The following is a 12,021-nucleotide window of genomic DNA, read 5'->3' on the forward strand; positions in this document are numbered from 1 at the left end:
AAATGCAAGGCCATGTTGACAAATCCCAGTAGCATGCCCACCATGTCCTACTGCATGAACCATGGACCAACCCTTAAATACCGATGGCATGAAGGGACAACTATAGGGATACTTCTCAGATATTGCTCGCATAATGTTAGGAAGATGATAGAATAACAGAGTGGGGGTGTAGAAGCATGAACATCATGGAGTGTGTGAAGTCTGAAACTCTGATGTGTGCCCATACTACCTCTGCCTGCAAACCCAACAAAACAAGTGATGAACCAACGAAAATAGTCAATAGTTCAGCAAGGTAGCAGCCTGGCTATACGGATCCACAGAATACAAAAAGCTTGAACGCAAAATTATTTTATTAAAAGAGCATTTTCGCTGCTTAGAAAGTATGCAGCTTCATCAGAAAAACTTCGTTAAACCAGGCAGTAAACTTTTTTTAAAATGTTTAAAGGAAGTGGTTAGATTACATCACTTCCTGTAAAAATCCTCATTGCAACACGCTGATTGAAAAAGCGTTATGAAGTTCGCTCCAGTGCATAAAAATTGCAAACAGTAACTGGGTCCTGTTAAGGAATCACAGTGAATGACAGCTAATGTATTAAATCACAAATTCACACAGTGGGAAAGACCATAAAAGAAAAGGAAAATGAAAATAAAAACGGGAAAAAAGAAGTAGGGAAAGAAAAAGAAGAGGGGAAGGGAAAAAAGAAGGAAGGGAAAGGGGAAAGCAGGAATTGATCGGGGGGGTGTTGGGGGGGTGGAGGGGAGTAAAGGGGGGAAGTGGAAGGGGGTAGGGGCAGTGGTGGGGTTGAAGGGGAAAAATAGAAAGGGAATGGGTATGAGGATAGGAGAAGGAAAAGAAAACAAGAAGCAAAAAAATAAAGTAAAATACCTAGTCCTAAATGATAATATGAATAATAACCCAGATTGCTGTAAACCTGGAACATTTATGAAAATATATATGTATATGTGCACATTCCTCTAAATGTTAAAGAACAAGTTATAAAATACATATAAAGTTATATTTATATGTATGTAAAAATTAATATGTAAAAAATTCACACCACAGAATGTGAAACAGTTAAAAGCAAACCCACTCCCATGGGTGACTTAATTTTATCTAGTATAACTTCTCAATTTGAGGACTGCAGAAATATTGCAGTTCTCGTTCAACCCTGGGTTGTTAAATGCATTGAGTGTTATTTGCCATTGAAGTTCTTTGAGTTCTAATAAGCATGGAATAGGGCCACCCCTGATGTTATTCGGTAGATGGTCAATGCCCATGAAGCTGAATTTATGGCCAGGGTTATTTTCTGTATGTTTGGCCAAAGCATTGTCCAATTTGTGATTCCTCATAGCGTATATATGTTGATAAATACGCTGCCTCAATTTTCTGTCCGTCTTGCCAATGTAGAATGCAGGACAGCATTCACATTGGGCTAAGGAAACGACGGACCGGGTGTCACAATTAATTCTGTGTTTGAGGTAATATTTCCTCCTATTAACTTGAAAAGAACCTCCAACTTTGATAACATTACAATACTTGCAGGACCCACAGGTGGAACACCCCTTGTTCCTAGTGAAATCAGAACTCAGGGAATTGTTTTGTAACAACTCCTTGAGGATTTACCTCTTCTGAAAACTAATTTTGGAAATTCACCCAATTTTTCAGATAGGTACAAATCACTACTAATAAAATACCAGTTTTTCCAAATGATTTCCGAAACTTTTCTGGAATCATTATTAAATGTGGTTATAAAACTAGTAGTAAAATTAACTTTATCTTGGAAGGTAGTAGTGTTGTGGGTGATAAGATCTACATCAGTGGAGGGAGCGGGAGTAATTGCACTAGATGTTGCCAATACATTGTTGTCCGAATTAGTCTTGAATTCATCTAGTAAGGGTTTAAAGAACCCTGTTGTTCTCTTACATTCAATCTCGAGTATGATACCATCTAAAAGAGTCTCAGGGTATCTTCTGCTTAAAAATTGATTCTTGAGAAATTGGACTTCTTTTTGGAATGATTCGGATGTGTTACACATCCGCACAGCCCGTACTAATTGGCCCTTTACTATTCCACGCTTTTGCTTGTAAGGATGCAAACTGGTGAAATGAAGCATTGAATTACAATAAGTCGATTTACGGAATACTGAGGACAAATATCTTTTTCCTTTTAGATCTTTTTTGATTTCCACATCGAGATAATCAATAACCTCGCAGGAAAAGTGGTAAGTGAATTTCAGAAATGGGGTTGTTTGGTTCATATACTCAACAAGTGTGATTGCCTCATGGGAATCTCCATTAAAAAGGATGAAAATATCATCCAGGTAGTGGGTATATAATTGTAGCTGTTTCTTGAATGTAGGATGGGAAAGAAGAAATTTACTTTCCCAATAAGACATAAACAAGTTAGCCACGCTTGCCCCGCAAGGGGATCCCATGGCCACTCCCTGTTTTTGAAGGTAAATCTGGTTGTTAAAGATAAAAAAGTTGGAACTTAATACAAGGTCCAACAACTTAGTGACAATCCTAATTTCACTAGAAGTAGCCTTCAATTCGAGTAACTTCAATTCTAACCATTCAATAGCCTCTTGATGAGGGATTGAAGTGTATAAGTCTACAACATCGATGGTTAAAAAATTATTGGAGTCCTCAAACAGCATATTATTGATATTGCTTAAAAAAGACCATGAGTCTTTGCAGATGGCGGAAATTTCCTTGATATATTTTAATAGTATTTCATCAATTAACTTGGCTAATGGATATGTCATAGACAACCTGCCATCCACCAGGGCCCGCATGGGTGGATTACCAAGGTTTTTATGTATTTTGGGGATTCCAAACATGACAGGCACTTTGGGAAAGGTGATGTCTAAGTAGTTGTATAGATCCAAGTCAATAATTGCTGAGAGGAAAAGATCTCTCAAATAACCTCTCATCCTTTTATGCGCCAAGTTCATTTCGTTAAGAGAGGAAACAGAATATGCAGGTGAATCCAAGACTGCTAGCATCTTCTCTGTATACATGCTGTTTTCAAAGACAACTAGGCCTCCTCCTTTATCAGGCTTAATCAAGCGGATAGATAAGGCTTTCAGGTCTAAAAGAGCCATTCTCTGATCCTTGGTGACATTGGGTTTGTGAAAATGGCTGGAGGGTCCACTTTGACTCCTTAAATGTCTTAAGTTGACTTCACAGATGGATTCAAAAGTCCGTAAACTTGCGTGTAACGGAGGATTGAAAGTGCTCGAAAGTTTTAAAGTTGAAATATTGCCATGATCATTGTCATTGAAAAGCAAATTCAAATTCAATTTTCTCACAAAGCATTTGTGCCTGCAAACCCAGTAATGGGTGGCTACAAACATGCTTGTAAACCGCAATGTGAATGGGAACTGACCAGATATATGAGCCCTGCCTCTGGGTAACCTGGGTGAATCTGTACAGCTGAGAGGTATGGACACAACAGGATATGGCCATTCTGTTATGTTGATATATGTACAAACAGGGGATCCTCAGCCACCACCGTACCAAGGGGCTGGACCATTTACACAGACCCATCAGCAAGTGTCTACAGCTACCCCTCCAGAATGGCATGAGCGTGCAAGAATATGTAGGCTGCAGACCACAATACTGGACACAGCTTCATTCATCTTGTATTTCTCAGGAAATAACTGTGAGCAAATAAGTATATCTGTGAGTAGTTGATGACATAATACATCACAGTGTAAAACAGTACATATGTCTGAATATCTCTGCTAACACCAACCATGTAACACAAGCAGCACAGACACAATAGTTACAGTATCCCACTATCTGTCACCCATTATGACTCCATATTGTCAACCTATCTACAGATATCCTGCAGGAACAGGTTGCTAGCTGTAGGTGTAGAACACAAAATCCTGGAGTGGAGTACAACCTACCTGGAATGGATTCACACTCTCAATACAGAAGGTCATACTTTGCATGCTCCTACATTTAGAGAAATAAAGCCCAAAGCCCATGTCTGACAACACAGTGGACTATACATATCTGTTAGTCACAGATGTCTGTGCACGCACACCACATTGTACACCATTCATGCTATGTACACATATTGGATAGGAATACTCACACATATCCAAGACCAACACACTTTAATATGTCAAACATACACACACAGATGTGGGGAAGAGAGAGACAAACATGAGGCATGTCCCACCCACCACACATCCAATTGGCCAATATCACATGATGTGCTGATGTAAATCACTGTAGACATTGCTTTTGGTAGCCCTCAGCCCTACAGTGTCTGTGGTGCTTGTGATAACTGTGTAACATGATAGTACAAATCAATATTCATCTAGCATTTGTATACCAGTCCTGTCAAATGTAACGTGTGTGACTGAGTGTTGTATGTGTGTGTCCAGAGGAATGGTTTATGGCCCATTCACACACACTGCACTTCCCATTGCCCATATTAGCACTCCTGCTGATGTCAGTCACCTTGAAATAACCCTCTGGTCAAATCTCAGCTCTATAAGCTGTGTGGCTCTTGCGATGTACGTGTAATACTGTAATGTAGAAAAATAGTTAGGTAGAAGTTCTAATCCTACACATAGCAACTGCAAAACTCTGTGTGTGGAGATGAATGATTTTGAGGCCATTCACAGTCACTACACCTCCCATGGCTCTACTTTAGTAAGCCTGCTGATGTCAGTCACCTTGAAATAAACCTTTGGACCAATGCTAGCCCCATAAGCTCCATGACGCTTGCAATAACTGCATAATACTATAGTGTAGCATAGTAGTTTGGTAGGAGCTCTAATCCCCAAGATGGCAACTGTGACACTGTGTGTGCTTGTGTTACTACTCACCCCTTACCCCTCCTTTTGCACTGCTGCTGATGTTAGTCACCTTCAAAGATACTTGTGGAGAGCTCTCCAACATATAAGTTCCGTAATGCTTGAGATAACTGCATAATACTATAGTGTAGCATACTAGATAAGTAGGAGTTTTAATCCCAGACATGGCAATTGTGAAACTGTGTGCATTTGTGTGAGAGACTGTGTGTGTCTTTAATGATACTTGATTTTATGGACATTCACACTTACTACTCTCTCTGTACCCCTCCTTTAGCACTGTTGCCGATGTTAGTTACCTTCAAAGATGCCTGTGGATAGCTCTCCTACATGTAAGCTCCATGGCGCATGCCATAAATATGGAACAATGTAGTAGCAGTAACTACATAGGTATGGGTTTGAATCTCATCTGTGGCAAGTGTTTGTGTGTGTACTTCAAAGATTTTGGCCCTGTTTACACCCAGTACACATCTCAGAGCCTGACTTTAGCAGTCCTGCAGATATCATTCATCTTAGAACTACCTGTTGCCAACCCTAAACCATATCAGGTCAGTGGTGCATGTGGTAAATGCATAACCATAATGGTCTGTACAGATTTTTAGATAGCGGTTTGAACCTCACCCCTTGCAAATGTAAATGTATGTGTAGGGTAAAATTATTTTTGGGATCTCTCACCCACTCCATCACCCAATGCCAGTATTTACAAGGGCTGGTGATGTTCCTTACCTTAGAAGTAACTTGGGACAACATCCATCCTATAAGCTCTGTGGCATATGTGATAAATGCAGTACACTATAGTAGCAATACATAGCTAGGTAGGGATCTGAATCTCAGCACTGGCAAGCATGTGTGTTTGTGTGTGTGTGTGTGTGTGTGTGTGTGTGTGTGTGTGTGTGTGTGTGTGTGTGTGTGTGTGTGTGTGCATGTCTGTCATCAGTATCCTGTGTGGAGGTTGCTGTGATTGTGTAATAACAGGATCCATTGTGGGGCAGGTTTTGCTAATGTATTATGTGGAGGACCTAGTATATGTCACAATGTCCACCTTACAAGGACAACAGATGTCAAACACCGGAGAGGCTGGTGTAGATAATCAATAGCCATACATGTGACATTATGGATTGGTGAACAATATAGGCAGCCCTTCTATTACTCAGAGAACACTCTCCACCCACGTCTCATACATAAACACACTTGTCTAGGCAACAACCACTATATTGGTAGTTCCCAGCATATTGCGTAACAGATAGTAACCACAGTGTGATTGCAGTGGACTACATGCCTGTTGACCACAACAGTGCCACTGAGATCAGAAAGTACTTTGATGTGTTACATCTCCTGACTGTGTGTTATCCAGCAAGTAAAAGGACATGGCACCCTGTTCCATCCATGAAGTAGGCAAATAAATGCTTACAGTGGTCCTTTTGCTATGTTCCCCACTGGACACCTGCAACAACTGTAGGGTATGCAAACATAACCCACAAAGGGAATACCATGCTTTATACACATGTCCTGCATCGTGCTGTCAATGTAGGTGCAAGCACAACCTCAGTTACATAGCCAGGTCTCACCAAATGAGGTCAGCAATGCTATATCAGAAGATAACAATCCATCCACACAACATGCCCCAGGGACCGCAAGTAGACTTCCACACTTCAAAGAATATGTGTGTGGGACATGTGCACAACCCAGATACTGTCCATATTATGGAATATACATGGGAAGCAGGGCACATCACTGGCCACCCACAACAGTAACCCAGATGAGTGGATGGTGAATACAATTCCGACCTGTGTGGACCACTCCAGGGACTAGACCCCTGAGCCATACTGGAGACTATTGTCATGTGGCCTGATCCCTTTGCCTAGCCTTGTATAGCCTTCAAGCCCATTACCTACTACACACCTGTGAAGCAATGAACCTATGCATCTCAGTACTGGCAAGTGTGTGTGTGTGTGTGTGTGTGTGTCTGTGTGTGTGTGTGTGTCTGTGTGGAGATGAATGATATTGAAGCCATTCACACTTACTACACCTCCCATTGCCCTACTTTAGCATGTCTGCTGATGCCATTCACCTGGAAATAACACTTGGCAACATTTCAATCCTATAAGCTCTGTGGTGTGTGCAATAACTGCATAATACTGTAGTGTCGCAAACTAGTTAGGTAGGAGTTCTAATCTTGATCCTGCCAACTGTGATAATGTGTGTGTTTCTCTGAGAGAGCCTATGTCTTCGTTGACACCTGATTTTGTGGACATTCACACTTACTACACTTCCCTTACCCCTCCTTTAGCACTGTTGCTGATGTCACTCACCTTCAAAGATACCTTTGGACAACTCTCCAGCATGTAAGCTCCGTGTCGCGTGCAATAACTGTGTAACACTGTAATAGCAATACATAGCTAGATAGGGGTTAGAAACTCAGTACTGTTAAGTGTGTGTGTCATAAGTATCCTGTGTGTGTGTGTGTTGGGGGTGATTGTGTAATGACAGGATCCATTGCAGTGTGGGTTTTGATACATCACTATATTGAGGACCTATATGTCCCAATGTCCACATTACAAGACTAACAGTTTTCAAACACTGTAGAGGTTGTTGTAGACAATCCTCAGCCATAAATGTGTGCAGGCATGTGCAATTACTATGTGACATTATGGATTAGTAAACAATATAGGCAACTGTTATAATACCCAGATACCACTCTCCACCCATAGATCATACACAAACTCACTTGGATCTTACTCTCTTACTCCCTTCCTTTCTTACTTTGTCTCTCTCTCTCTCTCTCTCTCTCTTTCCCTCTCTGGTGGATGTGGAAAAGTACATCTGTTTTACATAGGCAGCAGCTTGAGTTTTGTAAGTAATGCTCATGATCAGCTGATGGCCTGTGCATGAATTGCAGTCCCCCACTTGCTAATTGCATGTGGAACAGCTGTGGTATAATTCCTATAGCCAATTGCATGGAAACACACTCCTATAACTAAGCACTTTTTGTGAGTGTTGGCCCTTTTCCTTCACTGTGAGCAGGACTTCATGTGGGTGTCTGACAAACAGCATCACAGGGGGTAGTTGGAAATACCTCTTACAACATATACTGTGGAGACAGTCCAACAAACAAGAGGGGGGTGTTCCAGAGATGGGGAGAGAATGTAAGTGTTGCCGTTCTACATTTGAAGTAATGTTGGTTTAACAGGGTTTGTGTGGATATGGCTGTTCTACATGATTTAGTCTGGCATGACAGTGTTATGTAGTTGAGGAAACTCTCACCTGCATGGCTATCTGCAGACTGGCCAGAGTTTGGAGTCTTACATGTGGTGTGTTACTCACACATTTCCTATCTTTAGAAATGCAATAGCATACTCTGATGATTGCAGTCAGTACATGGTGACATCCATATGAGTTACTGACTTCATATTCCTCAGAAGAGATATGTCACAGCAAACCCTGTTACACCAGCAATTTTCTCAGTTTATCACAGCAATATGTCAATATTGGCCCTGTGTTTGTGCCTCTGTCCCCCAAGTCTGTCACCCTTTGTCCATATGTCATGCAGTGAGAGGTGCATATGTACAGTATATCATTATTTACTGACATCATACCTGATAACAAGGCAGTGAGATATCAGACTGCTAGACATGTTATGCATAGTAGGCCTTATATTTGAGGACAAAACCTGTACATTCTGTTGTAGTCTGTACAGTAGTGAGGTTGGTGTACTTATGGTGGTTGTTGACAGAGTGTGTATTGTGAATATGTTACTTGGTCTATGTACAGACTGCGGTAGATGTCAGTTTTCTTGGTCCTGTTCTATCTGATGTTGCATGCTGCTCCAGTTTCCTGTACCCTATCAGCCTATATGTTTGTAGGGTCAGACTGAGACATGTCCCATACCACAGTCAGGCATCAGACTACACTGTGTATTGGGCCAATATATGTAGGGTTAGTGTGTGAGTGGCAAATATGTGGATGGTTTTGTTCACATAGTCCATATACTGTACTATTAATTAGAATTACCATAATGTGACTGTGACTGTTTTGAGATTGGTTGTGGGTATGCACTTTCACACTGGTGTCTGTTACTCCATTCTGTTATATGCCTGTAGTGCCTGCTATATTTGCAAGTACATGTGTATTCCCCCATAGGAAACTTGGGTCAGTGTTATGGCAGTCTGCCTGTAGTTTACTCAGTGCTTTGTGACATGCCTAGCAGCTCAGTGTATTTACCTAGTGTGATGTTATGTCCAGATATTTGTCAGATGTACTGTTGCCTGGCCACCATAAGTGTTGTGTATTTCTGAAAAAGCAGTGGGATGCTGTGAAGATGTATGTCACTAACTAGTGGGAAGTATGGGGACTTGGGACCTCTGCTCCTCTGATTAATATGTGTTAAGACAGACAGGAGGGTGTGAATGCATCAACTGTGTGAGCTTATCTATTCCAGTATTTTTGTGATATCCCCATTTTCATGGCTGTAAACATCCACTTTGTCAGGCTTAGCGACGTCTTGCACTAAGGAGTTCTATGTATACCTCTGGACTGACCAGATTGTGCCAGACTGTCCACGTTTATTGGTCATATGTCTACTGTATTCAACAGGATCATTACTGTGATTTGTGTGGTACTTCACTATGATGATCTTATGATGTCTGTCAGTAACTGATGGCATACATGTCAGTATCAGAAGTGACTTCCTACACAACATGTCTGTTGACACAACCCCTGATACTGTAGCAACATTCTACATTTATACCTGCAATACTTACATTAAATTCCCTTGCACTAAGAGGTTGTGACTATTGGTGCTGAGGAAAGACTCCACTACATGTTATGGGCATATGCAAATTAAATATACCAACTCCAAGATCGCACTACAGTGGGAAAAAGTTACTTTCCTAACCCTCTGTATTAAGCCCTCCCTGCAGAAATGTAGTAGAAAGTGTGTTTGGTAGTTTGGTGTCATTATATGTCACTATATGTGTAGGGGATGTTATTTCCATGTGATTTGTACTGTTAGATATTATGAAATTCAATGTTATGGGTTTTAGCTGTTTTGGGTTTTATATGTGTGTGTATGCACATGTATACATATATCTACACACACACACACACACACACACACATATATATATATATATATATACATATATATATATATATATATATATATATATATATATATATATATATATATATATATATATATATCCATATCCTTGTCATGTGTATACATGACTGCTGCATACACCTTCCCAGATGTATCCCACCATATTTATCTGATATGTGCATATTTAGATATAAAAACATGACTGATTCAACACTATTTTCACTTACAAGTACTAAATAATTGTAGTTGTCAAAGCAGTTGTTCACTCCTATTCAGTATGTGCACTGAATGATATATTTGAAAAAAACAACAGACATCTTCATAGATATGATGGCTTAGTGGTTAACTGCTGTGACTACAGTGTATAGGGTCCTGGGTTCAATACCTGCAAGGGATTTTTATTTTGTTGCTAGGCAGAACAAAGACTGTTGGATACAGAGTGGTTAAGGCAGTTTTGAGCAGCTTTAATTGGGTTTGCGCGGGTTTGTGCAAAGATAAGCGGTGTTAACGTACTGTTAAATTAAAAGGCTGTAGGCTTCACTTACCAGTGCGCAAATGTGCTTAGCATTTACATTTAAGCAATACTTACACCTGCTAAGCATAGCTCAGCCCTGGTAACCAGTGATCACATTCCAATCTGATAAAATAGCAGGGTAATGACATCTTTAATAAGTGTATTTAATTCCATGTACATAACATGTTTCTATGTGCTGTCATTACAGTAGTAAGGGGTGTGAGTATACTGTATGGAACATCTAAGTATACATGGCTAGTACAACAATCATTTCTCTATGTATGTGTTTCATACATGGGTAGTATCCCAGGTTATATGCAGTCATACTAGCATGCATTGTATCATTACGTTACTACTTTTAACAGTGGTTTCCCAAGTAAGAGTAGATTGCAGATTGTAGTACTGGAACCATACACCCCTTTATGCAAAGCTGGACTCTGAGTACTGACTATCATGTTCTTGGTGTGTGAGCTGTATGTTATTAAGTATCTGCTACTGGATATTGATCTGATAAGTGGATATTAACTGTAGACTACTATGTGTTTAGAACATGTCATTGAGGGCTGCTGTCATATAGTATTGGCATACCTATCAGTATCAGATGTCTATCTGTCAAAGCATTCATCCTAATGCAGAACCTGTTGGCTAGCTAATTTCTGTCTGTCCTCTGTATAGATGTGCAGATGCCAGGTATCCATCTTGGCTGCTTATAGGCAATCTGTGATTGACTGACACTGACATGTCTGCCCAGTTGTGTTATGAATGCCACAGCTAGGAAACTCCACCCTGTATGCACCACATGCCATGGATACCTCAAGCAGACTACCACAGTCAACAGAACATGTTTGGGTACAGGTCTCTAACCCAGACACTGGCCATGTTATGTAATATATGTTGCATACATGTCAACTGTAGCACCTCACTGGCCCTCTGTAAGAGAAAACTAGAGATTGGATGTTGAATTTAACTGTCACACTGGGGATCATTCAAGTGGCATCAGTTGATAGATGGCCTGCTGACAAATGTCAGGTGGCATGACACCAGTGTACCCACATCCCCTACTCTTCTCATCTTTCCATGGACATTAGCCTGGTATAAAGCTAGGAACACCTGCACCTATGGACCCCAGTACTGACAAATGTGTCACTGTGCATTACTGAGAATAACAATGTCTGTGTGCTTGTAAACTTGTAGTTGACAATACCCTGAGGGCCTTCTCAGCCACTACACCCCCATTGCCATACTTAGAAATGGCTGCTGCTGTAATTGACATTAAATATACCTTGTTACACTCTTCACCCTATGGGCTACATGCAGTTTGCAGTACCAGCATAACACTGTTCTACAAATGGGTAGATAGGTGTGGGGTACCCTCTGAGTCCTGCCAAGTGTGTGTATGTGTGCGAGTGTGTATATTTGTAGGAGGCAGCATTCTGATGCCACAGTCTCCAAATACAATAAACCTTGCCATACATTATAAGGGATAGTGATGTTGCTGACATTAGGAGAGCCATGACAAACCCTCACCCTACTATCCCTGTGGCATGTGCAATAATTGATTATCCCTGTAGTAG

This window comes from Protopterus annectens, chromosome 6.part0 (assembly GCF_019279795.1).
Source record: "Protopterus annectens isolate FY-2018-M chromosome 6.part0, PAN1.0, whole genome shotgun sequence".
Classification (NCBI taxonomy): Eukaryota; Metazoa; Chordata; order Ceratodontiformes; family Protopteridae; genus Protopterus; species Protopterus annectens.